At 44.8% G+C, this 19,478-nt stretch overlaps 1 long non-coding RNA gene across 2 annotated transcripts in view; it reads left to right on the top strand.

Moving 5' to 3' along the window:
- Positions 1-2,797: 2,797 nt before the first annotated feature.
- The window catches only part of LOC144819393 (uncharacterized), a 152,202-nt gene continuing 135,521 nt past the window's right edge, over positions 2,798-19,478 (top strand). For both annotated transcript variants that reach the window (XR_013607340.1, XR_013607339.1), the window contains exons 1-4: positions 2,798-2,841; positions 2,960-3,042; positions 3,134-3,207; positions 3,334-3,377. This is a non-coding gene — a long non-coding RNA (uncharacterized LOC144819393). The remainder of the gene's footprint in view (positions 2,842-2,959; positions 3,043-3,133; positions 3,208-3,333; positions 3,378-19,478) is intronic.

Here is a 19,478-nt window from a genome sequence, read left to right as displayed (position 1 = left end):
ACATTTAATCACTCACTCATACAGTCAGTCATGCACCTACTAAATCCTTCGTCCAGACACTTACACATCCACTCATTCTTCAATATGTAAGACATATTTAAACTTTATAGAAACAAAAAATCACTGGATGTTGTTATCAGTGATGTCATCAGTGATGTCATTTGAGATGTCATCAGTGATGTCATCAGTGATGTCACTGACCATGTCATGAATGATGTAATATGTGACATCATCAGCAGTGGATTGCGGGTGCGCGATATATAGTTAGTGCAACTAACTATATATGGAATTTCAATGGTTTTGTGTGAGTAAAATAAGGTTTTCTAAATGCTAATTCCTAACTATATATGGTCTATAACCTATGGTTTTTTCAGTGAATTTTCAAGGTTTTGTAAATGCTAATTCCTAACTATATATGGTCTATAACCTATGGTTTTTTCTGTGAATATATATATATATATATGTATATATACAAATAGCAAATTCACTAAGGATTACATTTTAACAGTGATTAGGCTTGGACAATTATATATTACATATTTAAAAAAGCAGGAAATTCTTGCCGTCGTTCAGCCAGGTGGTGTTGCTCTCAAGGGTCGTGGTCTTGGGGGGTCTGGAGGGATCCCTGAGTTGGGGATGTCCATAGGGGTAGAAGACCAACTGGTGGTGGGCGAGGCAGCATGCTGGATCCTCGGGTTGATCTTGAGGTGATGCTGGGCTCCATCCTCTGGATAGAAGTGGGCGCTCAAGGGCAGGCGGAACTCTGTCTTGAAGTCAGGTCTCCCGCCTGGCTCAAGCACCCGCAGTGAGGCTCCAGCCATTTTGTTAGCTCCTATCTAGCACAGCCAAATGGGTAGGCGCACTGGTGACGTTTGTAGTCCTGGCCGGATGGAGACAGGGACCTCTGATCTCACGCTGCTGTGACCCCCAGTTTCCAAAATGCAACACCTTCAGGCTCACCGTGCCCAGGGGCAGGTCCGGGAGTGCGCTGATAGACCAAGTCTCTGCTGACTATATGGGCTCTCCACCTCCAGGAGCCTGTCCCGCCATTTGGGTTTGTGCTATGTCTTGTGGATTGGTAGGGCCCCAGACACTCCCCAGCTTCCAGCTGTCAGATCAGCTCGCTTTCAACAACCCTCTTTGATGAAGGACCAAGTCTCTGTTATCTATGTGGGCTCCCCCCACTGTCCAGGAGCCAGTCCTGCAATTTGGGTTTGTGCTGTGTCTTGTGGGTGGGTAGGGCCACAGGCACTCCTACAGCTTCCAGCTGCCCAATCAGCCTACCTCTACCGACCCGTTTTGAGGCTAGCAGACCTGTTCTTCTCACCGCCATAGGCCTGGGGAGGGGGAGGGGTTATTGCCGCCTGCTCAATGTATGGGTCAAAAACTGCGTGTCTTTGTGGTGGGAACGGGGTCAAAATATCCTTCCTGGATGTTGAGGTTTATCCGGGTGAAGGCAAATTGGCGACCTCACTTTTTACTAAACCTACAGATCGCAACAAGGCCTTGTTTTTTTCGAGTAATCACCCTAGGAGCCTGAAAGAAAATTTACCTCTTGGGCAGTTTTTGAGAATTCGCCGGAATTGTTCCTTCAAAGAGGACTATATTCTACATGCAGGAAATCTGGTATCTAAATTATATGAACGTGGTTACCCAAGGAAATTAGTTTGCAATTGTATGAAAAGAGCTAGATGGACCCCAAGGGAGTCTCTCCTGGAACGTAAAAGTAAACCACAACTAAAACGGCAAGTCTGTGTTACTACTTTCTGTCCCCATGCTAATAAGCTCAAAAAAATCCTTGGGCAAAATTGGCACTTGAAAAAAAATCTGGATGAGAGTCTTCGGGTACCCCCGCTTTTCGCATTCAGGAAAGAAAGCAGTATTGCCAATCATGTGGTGAGAGCGGCGGCCCCCAGAGAAAACCAGCCAACCCTGAGACACCTAATGGGTCTGACCCCCGTTGTAGGCCACCACAAATGTGGTACGTGCCTCTACTGCAATCAGACCATGGAAGGTTCACTTTTCCAATACAATGGTATTTCATGGAAACATGATTCCTTCAGTAACTGCAAGTCCAAATTCGTCATCTATGGAGTTTTAATGCCCATGTGGACTCCTGTACATCGGTAAAACCAACCAGGAAATTCGTCAATGAATTTCACAACATAAATCCAGGATTAAAAACAAAGTTAAAACGGCGCCATTGGTCAACCACTGGACTAGACTGAAACATCAGATCAGTGATCTAAAATGGACTGTAATTTCAAAAGTCGAAAGAGACCCACGTGGAGGCGACTTGGACTTAAAATTATCTAAAAGAGAGGCACTCTTGATTGTCAAGTTTGACACGGCGGTGTCTGGCCTCAATGAACTCTCAGAGATTTATAAACTGCAGACATGTTCACACTCAAATACGTCCGTCCCATTGAACCTGCTTCAATCCCCTAATCAATCAAATTGTCCTGATTTTAATATGTATTTTTAATACATATTTTTTCACCCCAAGGGATCTATATAGTATATTTCTTTTCACCTTTCACCTTAAGGATTTTCTTTCACTTCTAAACAATTTTATCTTTCTTCTCAACCACTGCTTTTGCTAAGTCTAGATATGGTCGTTATTTATGCAGCTTGCGCATTTTAATTGTAACCACCAGCTTTGAAACCCATTGCACCTTTCTGCTGGTTAAGCCCTCCGGCCACCAGGGGGAGCTAACCTCTGTTATGACGCATACCTGACTACATTACCCAGCATCGGTAGAGCCCGCGCATGCGTTATGCGTCAAATGCTCCCGATGCTGCTTGAACATTGACAACGCAGCAACGATTCTGCCGTTCCAGGTAACTTTTTTCTAACTTTTCCACCGAAGCCTGGACCCGGAAATTTTACATTTGTCCTCGATTTTATTTCAACCAGACTCAGGGCTAATGTCCACATTGTTACTCTGTTTCCCCTTAGTGTGGTGCTCTGGATCGATTTACCCGTCCACGCCCCACCCGATAAACAACCCCTTTCCGTGTTGTGTGACTAGGACTTGCACGGTAAGAACCTGCCAGGCGCACTGGCTTTTCATAACCCCTCTTCACTTGAGGTTGATTATAGCTCGCCCTTCTGTTTGGTTTTTTGCATTAGATCTATCATCTAATTTCCAGCGAGCTCAATTAACGGTACAAGCAAGCTGAGGACACAGCTTCATTTTGACTAAGGTATCCTTTGCCTAGACTTTTTACTCCTTAAATGACGCCCGTTGTAAGAACACTTTGCCCATACTCAAAACTTTTTTGTTTCTTCTTTTTTCTTTTACTCTCTCTTTCTTTCCCTCACTTCTATAGGAGGCTATCCTTTGGAATACCTTCCTATGTTGATAAAAAGACCGGTAAGCTGGAGTGTCACTTAGGTGTAGTAGTGCCCTGAAGTATTCTCGGTTTTAGACACTAGATATATGGTTTCTTTTGTTTTCTTGTTTCAGAGACGTTTCGCCCTGAAGAGAATCCTGTCATTCTAAGGGATTTGAAACGCGTAGGCCTTTGGGTCTGCTATTTTCATCTTGGTGCTTATTAGTTCTGCACTATGATTTGTGTTTACACTTAATGTTGTTAACTATGATGAAAATTCCTCTGATTTAACCGCATTATTAATAATGTATGACTTGGAACACTACAGAATTTTTTAGATTTTGTAGCAGACCTATTACTTCACCAACTGGTTCAAATCATTTCTCTCAGGTTGGTTGAAGTACTTGGTTTGAATGCTTGGATGATAGTAGGTTGGATGTGATATGTTTGATGACTAACGAATGAGAGTACGGATGAGATTTAATTTTTTCTTTCTTGTGTCCTTATGTCCTTTATTGTTTAATAAATGTGTTTTGAACTTGAGCACTAATTGAAATTCGTGCATTGCAATAATATTTTTGAATAAACAGCTATTGAATAGCAGTCCCGAGTATTGAACTGTGGTCTGTATTCTGGTTTCAAATATCCCTCTAGAATTGAGTATCAGTATTGGCATTTCTTTTTGTTGTTTAGGGAACGGGGTCAAGCACCCCCTGCTCTCTTACCGCAGGTTGGCTGGTGGGTTTGTGGAAAAGTAAATTTTGCCATGTTCTGTGTCTCTACGTGTCATCCATCATATGTTATGTGTGCATGACCAATATGCATATGTTATTCCCCATATCCGATTCAAGACGCAATTACAGTTGTGTCCTCCTCTAGTATGCCAGTTTCCAGTCCTCGTGAATACTACGAATATCAGGCCTATGTAAAGCTACGTTGCCACGTTTCTCAGTGTGCACGTTATTTCATTATAAAGTCCCCGTTTCTAGGCCTCAAAAGGGCCTGGACATCAGATTCAGCTCCTGTCTCCTGAAACCTCGCTGAGGAGCGATACAGCCCCCACCTGTATCCTCGACCCTTCACTTACTTCCTGCCTCGCAGTGCCCGGTGCAGCTTGGCTCAGCCTCTGAGTCTGCCAAGACTATGTTATGATTCCAGTTATCAGTTTAGTCCTCCTTCTCTGCATTCCTAAGCTACTGAACTGCATCAATAGTTTCCGTCATTGTCTAGCCTTCACGTCTCCACGTTAGAGAAATACTGCATTTAATGGTCATTTAATATTCTTCATCACGCACTATATGTAGAATAAATGCATGCTCCAGTCTTAGAGTCAGTTAGCTTTTCCCCTCATGACTTCTAGTTTATATCAACATGTTCCCTAAACATCAGATACTAGATAGGGTTTAGGTACATGTCGCTCCGACCCTCCAGACTTTAGTCTCTGCTCCTAGCACAGAGTTCATAGCCCCCAGCTTCTCCTCGTAACACGTCATTGCTAGTTTGCGCGCACCATCAGGTTAGAGGTCCCGGCTCCTCAGGTAGCCCCCTCCATGGTTTCCGCCCCATTCATGACATATTCTGTTACGTTTGCATCACATGCCTGAGTTACACCTTCTTTTTACTCTTATCTTTCGCGACTGCTACGCGTCACGCCTTCTGCTCCACCCACTGCTACGCCTACTGCAATGTAATGCTATGTGTTTGCGTTATGTATATATGCTCATGTATTGTTATTAAAAGCCAGCGCGCTCATCCCAGACCCAGCCCCAGCAGCTGCTGGGCCCTGTCATCCTATTCCTATGCAGGTTGTCCTGTTCCTGTCCTTATGCTGTAATAAACCTGAAAAACTCCCACTACCTCGAATCTTGACTCTTATTTATTGAGCTATCTGTTATGATATATGTCTAGTCAAAAATAGGGTATTATTTATTTATTTACCACATAATGGCGCCCGAATAGGGACTTGCCCTTTCCCCACGCGTCGGTGAAGCCACGCCGACCCCCTGACCCTCTGCAGTCGTGACGGAACTCTTCTGCGCAGTGGCAGATATTTCTGCTCAAGTATCCCTCAGGCCCACGGAGGAGACGGAGGAGGCGGTCCAGCATCCAGACGAGACGGTGGAGGAACGCGGCGAGTCCCGACCAGAGCCCAAGCCAAGAGTCCAAGGTCCGAGGTATCCGGAGGTCCACCCGTAACTGAAGTCCGAAGTCCGAAGTTCGTCGTCGTAGCAGTCCAGTCCAGTCCGAGGCCTTCCGTTCTTGCTGCCCGGTGAGTACCGTTACTGGGGTGGTATCTAGACAGGGTCAATTTAATTGACTCTGGTCTGTGGGTTGGTGGTACACAGTCCCACAAACGAAGTGTCCACTTCGGTGGATGCGGGTCCTGACGTGTCTCTTTAAGAGACCGGTAAGTTTCGTACTGTTTTAGCAGTGCATCTAGTTTCTGTTCTAGTCAGTTCTGTTCTCGAGAAATTTCAAGTATTTTCAGGTGGTATTCTGTTCGAACTGTTATTCATAATGTTCTTCATGTATTTTAATGTTGTGGTATGAGTGCGACGTGATTTCGTGTTTTCATTATGTATTGTATTATGTCCAGATTATAGTCCAGTCATGCCGCTCTTCTCAAAATTACGTCAGTTAAAAACTAGAAAGGGTCTGCTGGAAGCAGCAGTTCCCGTCCCGCCCAGGGACAGTCCAGGTCACTTTATGTATCAGAAGCATGGCATAAGCGCCATATTGTATCTAGATTTATGGGTAGAGTATACCAAACAGTTAGAAGAAAAGTATAGATGGCCCGTATCGGGTACATGGGATGCCGAATGCATCATGCGTGTAGAAGAAGCATTATGGAAAAAGAAAGCCAGACAATCACAGAAAGACGCCATCGAGTTATGGCGCAAAGAAGCTCATAAAAGAACCGAAAAAGAAATCAGAAAGTCAGAACTAAGTAAAGAATCCCAAGAACGAGCCCAAGAAAGAGAATTAATCGAGATAGGTGAACGAGTTAGAACTGAGCAATCAGACAGACAGAGGAATGCCCTCATTAAGGGTATGTATCCTCTTCTTGCCGAAGGCTTGCCAAAAGCGACCCCAGAGGCATCCGGTAATTTCCCGCCACCATTAGTTCCGACCAAGCTACGTCACAAACCGACCGCAGCTGATATTTTTATTTCGTCCTATCTGGACGACACAGTCCCCGAATATGCAAATCCTGTTCGCGCTCCGCCAGTCCCTGTAAATCAGGTAATTCCTGCTCCTCCAGACACCGGGGTGCCCTTAACAGCCCCCCCGGGTCAGCCCGCCATACAAGTCCAGCCCACGTTACAATTACCGACCCTGCCAGGACGGAAAGCATCAGTTGATGATTCTAGTTTAGGGGCCGCAGGAGGAGGTCTTCCTCAAACCCCGCCGCCATACAAGCGTTTATCAGCACTCGAATTACATGCTCAAGCATCACAGCGTACTCCTAAAAGTAATAAGTCTGTTGCAGAGATCAGGCAAACCCTTGGCGAATGTGTCTATGACCCAGTTCCAGGCGAGTTTAATATGGTTTTATATTCCGTACGCGTAAGGAGAGTGACCGAGTATCTAGTCACCCTGCCGAATATGAAAGAAGATCTAGACAGGATATATCGTTTCATCCGTACAGGGGATGACCCACAAAGTATTAGTGATGCCATGTCTCAAAGGAAAGCCGAGATTCAGCGCATGATATTAAAGTTCCTAATTAACTGTCTAATAAGAGAACAGGATTACCCGTCTAAAGACCCGGAAGAAATGAAAACTCTAACAAAGTGGAGTGATAATATAGCCGAAGGAAAGCACAATACCATTGGTGCCATGGAAAGTATGTACAAGAAAATCCGTAGAGAGATAATAAAGATACACGAACAGCGTAAAGCAGCACAAGTAAGCGAGAAAGAAAGTACCTCTGATCCTGAAGAGGAAGACGATGAGAATACCGCCAGAATAGCGTATGTAGGAAAATCTAGATTTCCAGATCGCCATTTACGCCTAGAACACAAGTCAATTTTCCATCATTCAGCACCAGAACAAGGTTCCCTAGAACAAGTATTTCAAGCTACCGATCACATTCTGAAATCACGAATCGGTTATAGTGAGTTAAGTACTATGCATGAACAGGAACTAGTCCGATCAGCAGTCAGATGGATTACTGATTCTACCACTTTTCCAGACGAAATAGTGGCACAAATGTTTCTGAAAATGCCCCCAGCCGAGCAGCGACTGGTGGGTATGTATATGATTCAGCACCTCATTACTCTGTATGAGGGTCAACATTCTGATCCAGGCCCGTTACATGATATCTTGAACGAGTTACTCCAGTACAAATGGAGAGGTCTAGGTACCGATTTAATTAGTGTTATTCTAGAACAGCGCCACAAATATAGAACATTCTTAAACCCGCATTTTGTTCATGTCTCACCCCCAGAAAGTAAATCATTCTACATAGACAGACAGAATCCGTTACGAGAAGTCCACCCAGTCAGAGGAGCGGGTGGCGAAATGCAGCGAGTGTTTGTATACACTCCGATCACAAAGATGGAACTCCTCGAAATGAAGAAATTAATTCCCTGTCATGACAAAGATCCAGCAGGGTTCCATAGAGAATTAAAAGACATGCTCCGTATGGGAGAATACACTTACCCAGATATCATTAAAATGTTAAAGGTTCTGCTGCCCGCAGGGGTGTATGAAAAGCTAAAGGAAAAAGAATGGGAGGTGGGAGAGAAAAAGATAGATTGGGCAGTCCTAGAAGCAGAAGATAAGATACGTGTACCAGGTACTGGTCTTGGAGAGAAATGTAAAGAATTACCAGAATTATTAATTCAAGTTTTACCCAGATTATTGACAACTAGAAAAGAAGACTGGGATGCAATCTCAGCCTGTAAACAGAAGCAAGATGAGGATATTAGTGATTTTTATTCTAGGTTTGAAAAATGTTTCAGTATCAACAGTGGTCTCAAGACAAGTAGTGAGTCATACCCTCACCTTTTCGTTACTAAATTAGTCGAGAATTCAAGTCCATCAATTAAAAACCGAGTTCTGAAAGTCGAAAGTACCTGGCAAGCAAATACTCCGTCCCAGATGCTCCAGATGCTCCAGTACCACCAGAATAGAATCAGGGAAGAGCAAGAACATGAGAGAAAACGTATGAAAGACACGAAAATGAAAGTGCTAGTTGCACAATCTGTTCCTCAAGACAGTCAGAAGAGGGGTCCGAATCAAGCCAGTCATCCTGCAGCTCCCGTTAAAGGGAACTGCAATTATTGTAAACAGCCAGGTCATTTTATAAATGAGTGTGCAGTTCTGAAACACAACATAGCTACTGGTAAGACTAAAGAAAGACCACGTCCGCCTAGACAGGAACAAGTTTCACAGATTCCTCAGCCACAGAATGCACAACAGACAGTTACAGTACCGCAGCCTATTGCTGCAACACAGCATGTTACATCGCAGATGTACCAGTATGCACAGTCTGAGTATCCAGAGTACCAGCCATATTCATGAAACAGCCTAGAGAGGGAGGTAGGCTTGCCTCTCATCGAGATACCTGTAGATCAAGAAGGTCCCTATGTTCACAGTCAAGTATTAGGGAAAGACAGAAAGTTTTTGATTGATACAGGGGCAAGTAGGACCACAATTAGTCATGCCGAAGTTCCAGGGGCTCCGCTCTCAGGCTCAAGAAATGTTTCCCTTGGATTTTCAGGAAAGCCTATCGTTAATGAGATTTCAAAGCCAGTCACTCTAGAAGTAGGTCCATTGTCCCGCACTACTGATCTGTTACTTACTAAGTCATGTCCAGAAAATCTATTAGGCATTAAGACATTGAAAGAGTTAGGTGCAGTTATATGTTGTTCCCCAGAGGGAATACGTCTGTTCCTACGTGACTTTAAGGGTCACTATGTATTACGAGATTTTGATTCCAGACTGTCTAAAGTTCCGCAGCATTTATGGGCGCAAGGTCCAACTGATGTAGGTTACATGCAAATCACACCCCATCGTGTGACTCTCAAACCAGGTGTAGTGTTACCACGAATCAGGCAGTATAGATTGCCACCTGAGGCTGTAGCAGCCTTATCCAAAATTATAGACGAGCTCATGGCTCAAGGAGTAGTTGTAGAAACTGACTCCAATGTATGTAATTCTCCGATCATTCCAGTCATGAAACGTACTGATCCAAATGCACCCCCAGTATATCGATTAGTGATTGATTTACGGGAACTTAATAAATGTATTATTCCGCAGTACCCAGTTGTCCCAGATATCTCTTCCCTGTTAACTGCTATTGATTCCGAAGCCACGTTCTTCACTGTCATAGACCTCAAGAACGCATTTTTTAGTGTTCCAATTCATCCAGACAGCCAGTTTCTTTTCGGATTTTGTTTAAATGGAAGGAGCTATATGTTTACACGAGCTCCTCAAGGTTTCACAGAAAGCCCTAGTATTTATAGTCAAGAACTTAAGAGACAACTAGACAATATTCACATGCCAACTGACACTGCCCTGCTCCAGTATGTCGATGATCTACTGATCACAGCCCGTTCTGAACGTGCTTGCGAGCGAGCATCCCTGACGGTTCTGTATTTTCTAGCCGAGATGGGGCACAAAGTGTCCCCTTCGAAGCTTCAATTCTGTGTCCAGCAAGTGGTCTACTTAGGACACTTACTGTCCAAGAGGGGTAGGCAGTTGACACCAGACCGTATCCAGTTAATAGTGAGTCTTCCTCAGCCCAGGACCCAGAAGGAGGTACGTGCCTTTATCGGCCTTACTTCTTATTGTAGACAATGGATTCCTCAGTATGCATTTCTAGCCAAGCCACTGATACAGTTAACGACACAGGAGGCAGCCGTATCGACTGTTCTCCCTTGGACATCTGAACATACACTTAGTTTCAACGAGTTAAAGAAAGCTTTATGCCAAGCTCCAGTTCTAGCTACACCGAACTACAGTAAGCCTTTTACACTTTTCGTTACTGAACGTGAAGGTACAGCATTATCTGTTCTCACACAAGACCAAGCAGGACAATACAAGCCTTGTGCTTATTTTTCTAGCACACTAGATCCAGTCGCCCAGGCTCTGCCTGCGTGCCTCAAGTCAGTTGCAGCCACAGCACTAGCTATCAGACAAAGTGATTCCATAGTTTTAGGACACTCCTTGACAGTACAAGTCCCACACTCCGTGGAAGTTCTTTTAAACCGAACACAAACACAGCACTTGACAATTGCACGTTTAACAGGTTATGAATTGACACTGTTCCAGCCACACATAGATATTAGACGCTGCAACATCCTGAATCCTGCTACACTGTTACCATCAGTTAGTTCAAATCCTGCCGCACACGACTGTGTGGAAGTAGTCAACATTACGACAAAGCCAAGACAAGACCTGACAGACATTCCGTTACCAGATCCTGACCTGACACTTTATGTGGATGGTTCATGTATGAGAACTAGTACAGGAGAACTAGTCGCCGCGTATGCAGTGACTACTGACACCGAAGTTATTGAAACACACCGTATTGATACCCTGTCCGCTCAAGCAGCAGAGCTAGTTGCTCTGACACAAGCCTGTATACACGCCAAGAACCTGAAAGTTAATGTTTACACAGATTCACGTTACGCATTTGGAGTTGTACACGACTTTGGAGTGCTCTGGCAGGAGAGAGGTTTCATAACTTCTCATGGAACCAAGATTCAGCATGGTCTCCTTATCCAAGCTCTGTTAGATGCAATACATTTACCGACATCTATCGCTATCATGAAATGCAAAGCACATACGAAAGTCACTGACATTATTTCTCAAGGTAATGATCTAGCAGATCGCACAGCCAAGCTTACAGCACAGACTCTAGACAGTCCAGTTAACATGACACACACTCCAGATCTGACTACATGTATGACAGTTAAGGACCCTACACAAGATGTCATAGATATCCAGTTACATGCTACTCCCGATGAAATCAAGAAATGGTTCGAACAAGGAGGGGTCCAGACAGATCAAGGATGGTTAACAAAGGGTAGAGCCGCATGGTTTCTCCCCGACTCTATGGTTCAAGTCATCATTAATACCGCACATAGTCCAGCACATTTAGGAGAAAAAGCGATGTTAGACAGTATCCAGAACATTTGGTTCAACAAGCATTTACGAGCTGCAGCCAAGCAGAAAGTCCGTACCTGTATGATATGTTGTCAGTTTAATCCAGGTAAAAGTGTCCCGGTGGAACAAGGTGGTTTCCAGCCTCCTGACCACCCTTTTGAGGTCCTCCAGATGGATTATATTCAGATGGAGCGATGTCGAGGTTTCAAGTATGTCCTTGTAGTTGTATGCGCTTTGTCCAGATGGACAGAAGCATATCCAGTCCCAGATTACACAGCCGCGACCACTGCCAAGCAGTTGGTTCGTGAGTTTTTCCCTCGATATGGACTCCCTAGAGTCGTATATTCTGATAACGGTCAGCCATTCTCATCTGAGTTGATGAAGCACGTTTCCCTGTTGTTAGGGTACCAGTGGAAGTTTCATTGTGTACGCCATCCTGAAGCAGCCGGTCTAGTCGAGAGACATAATCAGACTCTGAAAATTCGAATTGCCAAAATATGTAAAGATAAGGGTGTGGACTGGCTAGTAGCTCTGCCAGTCGCTTTGTTTTATATGCGCATGGTCGCACATTCCAGATCAGGTCTGTCCCCGTATGAGGTCGTATTCGGCCACCCCCCTAACATGTGGGGTACTCCTAGACCCCGAAGTATTACTGATGTTTCATGTAATATGCTGACAGATTACCTAGCTTCCTTGATGTCTGCCCTCAACTCATGTCGTTCACAGGTTGCCGCCACATTTCCAGACAATACCGAGGTGGCACCGCATGAAATCGTTCCAGGTTCGATGGTGCTCGTACGTAACTTCGACAGATCAAGTCCGCTGGAGCCACGTTGGAAGGAGCCCCGTCAGGTCCTCCTCACCACCCGTACAGCTGTGAAATTGGAAGGACGCCGCGGCTGGGTGCACCTTTCGCACGTCAAGAAATTCTACGGATTGAAACCGATCTCTAAGAACATTTCCCAGGATATCAAGACTTGTCAAAACATTGTTCCTAAGGACTGTCCCGCAAATGACATTGACACAACCCCTCCCCTGTTAGAGAAAACTCCGCAACAGGAGTATAAACAGAAATTAAGGTCTAGTAAAATAAGTCAGCCAGTTTGATTGTCTAAGTCCTCCCCTAGGTGAAACGGTTAGACTGTTTCTGACATGTATAAAATAGACCCCCATAGTGAGAGAGTCAGTCAAAACTCAATCCGATGTATCGTTTTTCTAAGTTTCATATTATTTCTCAGCCTTTTGATTTCCTGCACTAGTTACGCATTTTTCCTGTGTTTTCCAGTTCCTCATGTAAATAAGCCTTCTAATGTTACAGTAGAGCACACGTTTAGTGATCTGCCTCCTCACGAATATTCATACCGCCTCGCTATGCGTAACGATACATTTATCCGCATGTTGCATTATTCACATCAAACCAGCAATGCCACTAATTGTTGGGTGTGTGGTCGACTCCCCCCTTTCCAGACGTCAAAGGGAGTTCTGCCACTTTTTCCTTATCCTTTTTCACATAATGGTTCGTGTGGAGCATGGTCCACGTTAACGTCCTCCTTAACAGATATGTCTTTTCTTAACAGCACATGTTTCCCAGACAAGCAAGGTTTCCCCCACAGAACAGGTTTAGATCCAGAAAATGAAGTGTATAATTTAGGTAACTATTCTTCGAATTTCATGGTCCTGAATGTTCAGTCTGATACTACTCCAGACTCACCTGCTATTTCAGTATTACCAGTCAAAGGCGAATTATGTGTCCGTAATTATGGTTCTGTACACGTAGGACATAGTGATTGTACTACTATTATCCAGTATAGTGACAGTGGGAAATCTATTTTTAAAGCTTCACGTCATTCTTATTTTGTTTGTGGTCAAACCGCATATGTTCGTCTGCCCCTCGATTGGGAGGGAACCTGTTACATTGCCTTCCTACTGCCACCTGTTTTCCTAGCCCCACCTGACTACCATAGGAATTCCTTCCTAGTACATACTAGACACAAGAGAAACCTCCTGATTGTCGATTATACTGAAACTGCTGCAGAGCAATTCATTGATATTGATAAAGGTGTGTTCCCTTATTTAGGTACAGTTGTAAACAGTAAGCTAATCCGTAGGTTAACAAGAACCCTTGAAGCTGTAGTAGATGAGACTGCCTCCGCTCTAGGTAACTTAACCGAAGAGCAATCCTTTATGAGAATTGTTGTGCTCCAGAATCGTCTCGTCCTTGACGTCATACTGGCCGATAGGGGCGGGGCCTGTAGAGTCATCGGATCCAGTTGTTGCATTTTCATTCCAAATAACGCGCCGTCTGTTTATACAGCTATAACCAGACTTCATAAAATTGCCCATCTATTACACCAGGATCCAGGCACCTGGACATGGTCCGGTTGGTTCTGGAATATAATTTCCGCCTGGGGATGGAAAGTCCTGTCCTTTCTAGGTATCGCAGTAGCGATCATATTCAGCTGCTGCCTCTGTATACAATGTGGCCCTGCGATTTGCGGCATGTGCGCTACCTCTTGTATTCCTAGTCCCAAGCCCCGTTCTAAATCCCGTTCCAAGACAATTCGAGATGAACAAATGGTACTGTATGAAATGATAGATGGTATCATGAATATTAATGTTTCCTGATGGAAACGTAGTGACAAGGAGGGAATGTGGAAAAGTAAATTTTGCCATGTTCTGTGTCTCTACGTGTCATCCATCATATGTTATGTGTGCATGACCAATATGCATATGTTATTCCCCATGTCCGATTCAAGACGCAATTACAGTTGTGTCCTCCTCTAGTATGCCAGTTTCCAGTCCTCGTGAATACTACGAATATCAGGCCTATGTAAAGCTACGTTGCCACGTTTCTCAGTGTGCACGTTATTTCATTATAAAGTCCCCGTTTCTAGGCCTCAAAAGGGCCTGGACATCAGATTCAGCTCCTGTCTCCTGAAACCTCGCTGAGGAGCGATACAGCCCCCACCTGTATCCTCGACCCTTCACTTACTTCCTGCCTCGCAGTGCCCGGTGCAGCTTGGCTCAGCCTCTGAGTCTGCCAAGACTATGTTATGATTCCAGTTATCAGTTTAGTCCTCCTTCTCTGCATTCCTAAGCTACTGAACTGCAGCAATAGTTTCCGTCATTGTCTAGCCTTCACGTCTCCACGTTAGAGAAATACTGCATTTAATGGTCATTTAATATTCTTCATCACGCACTATATGTAGAATAAATGCATGCTCCAGTCTTAGAGTCAGTTAGCTTTTCCCCTCATGACTTCTAGTTTATATCAACATGTTCCCTAAACATCAGATACTAGATAGGGTTTAGGTACATGTCGCTCCGACCCTCCAGACTTTAGTCTCTGCTCCTAGCACAGAGTTCATAGCCCCCAGCTTCTCCTCGTAACACGTCATTGCTAGTTTGCGCGCACCATCAGGTTAGAGGTCCCGGCTCCTCAGGTAGCCCCCTCCATGGTTTCCGCCCCATTCATGACATATTCTGTTACGTTTGCATCACATGCCTGAGTTACACCTTCTTTTTACTCTTATCTTTCGCGACTGCTACGCGTCACGCCTTCTGCTCCACCCACTGCTACGCCTACTGCAATGTAATGCTATGTGTTTGCGTTATGTATATATGCTCATGTATTGTTATTAAAAGCCAGCGCGCTCATCCCAGACCCAGCCCCAGCAGCTGCTGGGCCCTGTCATCCTATTCCTATGCAGGTTGTCCTGTTCCTGTCCTTATGCTGTAATAAACCTGAAAAACTCCCACTACCTCGAATCTTGACTCTTATTTATTGAGCTATCTGTTATGATATATGTCTAGTCAAAAATAGGGTATTATTTATTTATTTACCACAGGTTCCGATGAGGCTGTGCCGAGCGCGGCGGGCCCGTCGCAGTGAATCCATTCCATCTGGATCACTACCCTCATGCTGCTGGTGCCCGGCCCACCCCACAGGCTGCGCAGGAGCTCTGCTCACCGCCAGTCAAGCCTCTCTAACTCGGTCCGCCGCGCCAGCCGCGGCCAGCTGATCCTCGATTAGGGCATGCATACAGGTCATCTGCCTTGATCATGGGTAGGAAAAAAGCAGGCGATTGCGCTGTGGTTTCATCTCCACTGGTAAAAACCCCCTCAATTGACCGGATGTTAGAGCGGGTAGTTAGTGCCATCAGTAACAAAATCGCCCGTACAGATCGGAGGCTTTCCATAAATTTGGATGGCAACAGCTGGGGCTTACTTGGTCTCTCCCCTCGTCCTCCTCTGGACACTCCCACAGTTCCACCGTAAAATGGTGCAGTTTCTCTCATTATCCAATGATCTACAATGAATCGGGAGGCTATTCCTCCCACAGCCATTCCCTCCTCTATCTCTAATGATGCAAGCAATAATTCAGTGCACACTACATTACCAAAGTGATCCAAATGCGGTAAGGCAAACAAGCAGATGGTTAGTCGACTTTACAAGTGTTCGAGACCGAGCCCATGACTGTTTCAATATCAAACCTAGGAGCCACGGTTTAACCCCTACCTTCACAGGAAGACAACTCTTCTATTATTAATCCCATCAATGACCTTTTGGTTAGTCACCTGGAGACTTTCTCAGAGAAACTGTGTACAATGATTAATAATGTACTTTCTCCCCTGGCCTCATGCCTGGACGCTATTAAGTCCAAATTGGTTGCACTTGGTACCAACCAATTACGATCATATTCAAGAACCATAAATAACGCTTCCAATAGGCAGAATACTGAGAAAAATAAACCAGATGAAAGTGTAGTAGAGCATATTTTATCGACACAGGATCCACTTGCTTTCATTAACCCATTAGTTTATACAGATCATTCTCGAAACAAAAATATTCAAAACAGGCAGAATGTAGTCCAATTGTCTACCTCAATTTATAATTTTTCTAACTCCATGTGGGACACAATGGGTAAAGACATTCCAGCACAGCCACAGGCACAATTACCAGTTATTAATCTTCCTCCAGATGCGTGCCAGTATGTGGCTGTTCTGACAGGGGTGCCCTCGCTGAATTCTAATCAGCGTGAAACATACAAGCAACTTTTCAATAAAACCTTAGACTGTCTGGTAGGACATAGACGTATACCGCTCTTTCAAGCAAAATATATCTTGCATGTAAGGAGACGTGCATGGATTGGGCCAAATTCCCTGAAATACCAGGGAAATTGTACTGTGGTAAATTTTAGATCGCCAAACCTGGTACATCATCTGTTACTTATTTATTAGACCTAGTACTCTGAAAAGTACCTCCATTACCCTGGTCCCGCTAGGTTTTCTTTATAGACCACCTTCCCATCTTAGACAATGTCCATGTAATTTATCTCTAGGTCGCAGTGCACATGACATAGGTCCAACTACCCACCACAGGCCATTAACACACATTCAGACACTCTAATGCACCAGTATCTCAGGCCCCACTGCATGCAGCTTCTGCCCTGTGCCCTGTATATACATCTACTAGATTTGACATACTCTCCGATTTGGATTGTCATACCAGTCCAACAGCAGTCTTATAATCTGTTACTGCTTGCAGTTCACTTATGATTGACCAATCATTAGCATTATCCACTGCTCTCCCTATATAAGGACATTGGGGAATACACTTCATACTTTGACTATGCACTACAGAACTCTATATGTACTTAGTTGGAACGTAGCAGGTTTTAAAGGGAAGATTAATAATGAGGACTGGAGGATATTTGTCTCCAAGTTCCAGTGGCGGCTGGTGACATTTGAAAGTGGTGAGGCATGACATTACTGCTGTTCTGCACTATGGCGTGCAAGCGTAGCGAGGGAGTCCGAACAACTTAAGGGGGTTCGGGGGTGTTCTCCCTCTGAGAAAAATTTGAATAAAAGATTAGACAAATGGTGCATTTTCAAACAAACTTGGGGAAGCAGGAAGGCTAATAAAGCAATAAGAATGAAGTATTTATCATTTAAGAAATTACCAATTTTTATGAGTTATAGAGGACAATCTTTGTATATGCTGATGCGAGGGGGATATTGTGCCTGTGCGTGACTGCCCCGTCTGTGGTTTGTGTAAAAGTCATTCGGGGGATTGCTTGTTAAGTGGCTAAACGGCTATCCTGTTAGCTACTTTTTGGAATGCAAGGCAGCTTATCTTGTAACACAGATGGCCGAGCCCGATTTTAGGCTGCCGTGCTTTAGAGCACGTGGGCTTTAACAGCAGAGTGCCCGTGCTTTTACTAAATGGCCTGTCAGCACTAAAATGAGTTTCTGCAAGCACAAAACTCTTAACAGTCATGTAGAGCAACAAAAGTGAATGACCAGGAAATGAGCCTTCATTAATATTTTTGAAGAAAGTGAAGTTGAAGGTACTGTATATGCCCACCGCAATGTTGGATCACATGCCGTGCCAAAGAGGAAAGAAAAATAAACCAAAAAGCTCTTTTTCGGAGTCAGTCCTGAGCCCCGAAGCAAGGAGGACCGTAGGACAGTTGCAGTTTTCATTGCCACACCAAGGCATAACTAATCAATGACAAGCGTATGTCCACACATGGCATTCCTCGGCGGCGGATGTGCTGAAACACTGCAGGCCGTCTCAAATGAGAGGGCAGGCAGCGGCACTCAATGAGCACCGTGGGAGCGCCTCGAAGTGATGAAAGCAAAAACAATTGATGGACGGAATGTTGCCCAGTGGCAATACATTCACCCCCGGTCACAGATCTGGGTTTAATCCATAGTTATTTTACTCACCACACCACCCTAGTTCAGACATGGCCATATGCAAATCAGTCTTGACCCTGTGCCTCATGGGAACAGTCCAGCCCGAACTGCCAAACCATGTCTTCCCTGGACCGGAATCAAGCATCCTAGGACCGGTTTCTGGCTATCAGCCTTCATCAGGCAGGATAGCTTGATTCCAGTGGCATGGAGAGCACGGGACACACGTCTGAGCATACACGTCCCACTCGGGGTGACAAATGCAAAAACAATTGATGGATGGAATGTTGCACAGTGGCAAAACATTCACCCCCAGTCACAGATCTGGGTTTAATCCATCGTTATTTTGCTCACCACACCACCCCAGTGTAGACATGGCCATATGCAAATCAGTCTTGACCCTGTGCCTCATGGGAACAGTCCAGCCCGAACTGCCAAGCCATATCTTCCGTGGACCGGAATCAAGCATCCTAGGACCGGTTTCTGGCTATCAGCCTTCATCAGCCAGGATCGCTTGATTCCAGTGGCATGGAGAGCATGGGACTCACGTCTGAGCATACCCGTCCCACTCGGGGTGACAAATGCAAAAACAATTGATGGACGGAATGTTGCACAGTGGCAAAACATTCACCCCCAGTAACATGCAGTGTTTACCTCGTTTTTCAAGTGATGTGAATGCATTCAAAGATCTGGGTTTAATCCATCGTTATTTTGCTCACCACACCACCCCAGTTCAGACATGGCCATATGCAAATCAGTCTTGACCCTGTGCCTCATGGGAACAGTCCAGCCCGAACTGCCAAGCCATGTCTTCCCTGGACCGGAATCAAGCATCCTAGGACCGTTTTCTGGCTATCAGCCTTCATCAGCCAGGATAGCTTGATTCCAGTGGCATGAAGAGCATGGAACTCACGTCTGAGCATACCCGTTCCCTTCGGGGTGACAAATGCAAAAACAATTGATGGACGGAATGTCGCACAGTCAAGCTATCCTGGCTGATGACGGCTAGTGTGCATTTATTGACGAAGCATCAACTCAAGAGAAGGCTCGCTGCGCTTTCATCTGGAATCGGTCATGTGATCTTGCTTTAACATGTGAGACAACCATAGATAGAAGTCGCTCTACCGCAAGTGACAGCGCTGTTAGACACGCCGTTCATAATTATTCAGACCAGAACATCGGAGAAAAAGAAAACTAAACAGGAGGATAAGAACAAGCTATGACCATCCCCACTCGGGGTTTTATTTCCAAAGAGAAACGTGAATGAAGCTTAATTCAATTGCAGCATTTATAGAAATCTATTTTGGCTCCACATGCAGTAACATG

The sequence above is a fragment of the Lissotriton helveticus genome, chromosome 2_1 (assembly GCF_964261635.1).
Source record: "Lissotriton helveticus chromosome 2_1, aLisHel1.1, whole genome shotgun sequence".
NCBI classification, from domain to species: domain Eukaryota; kingdom Metazoa; phylum Chordata; class Amphibia; order Caudata; family Salamandridae; genus Lissotriton; species Lissotriton helveticus.
The sequence above is the reverse complement of the archived record's forward strand: the minus strand, read 5'-3'. Positions and strand labels throughout refer to the sequence as shown.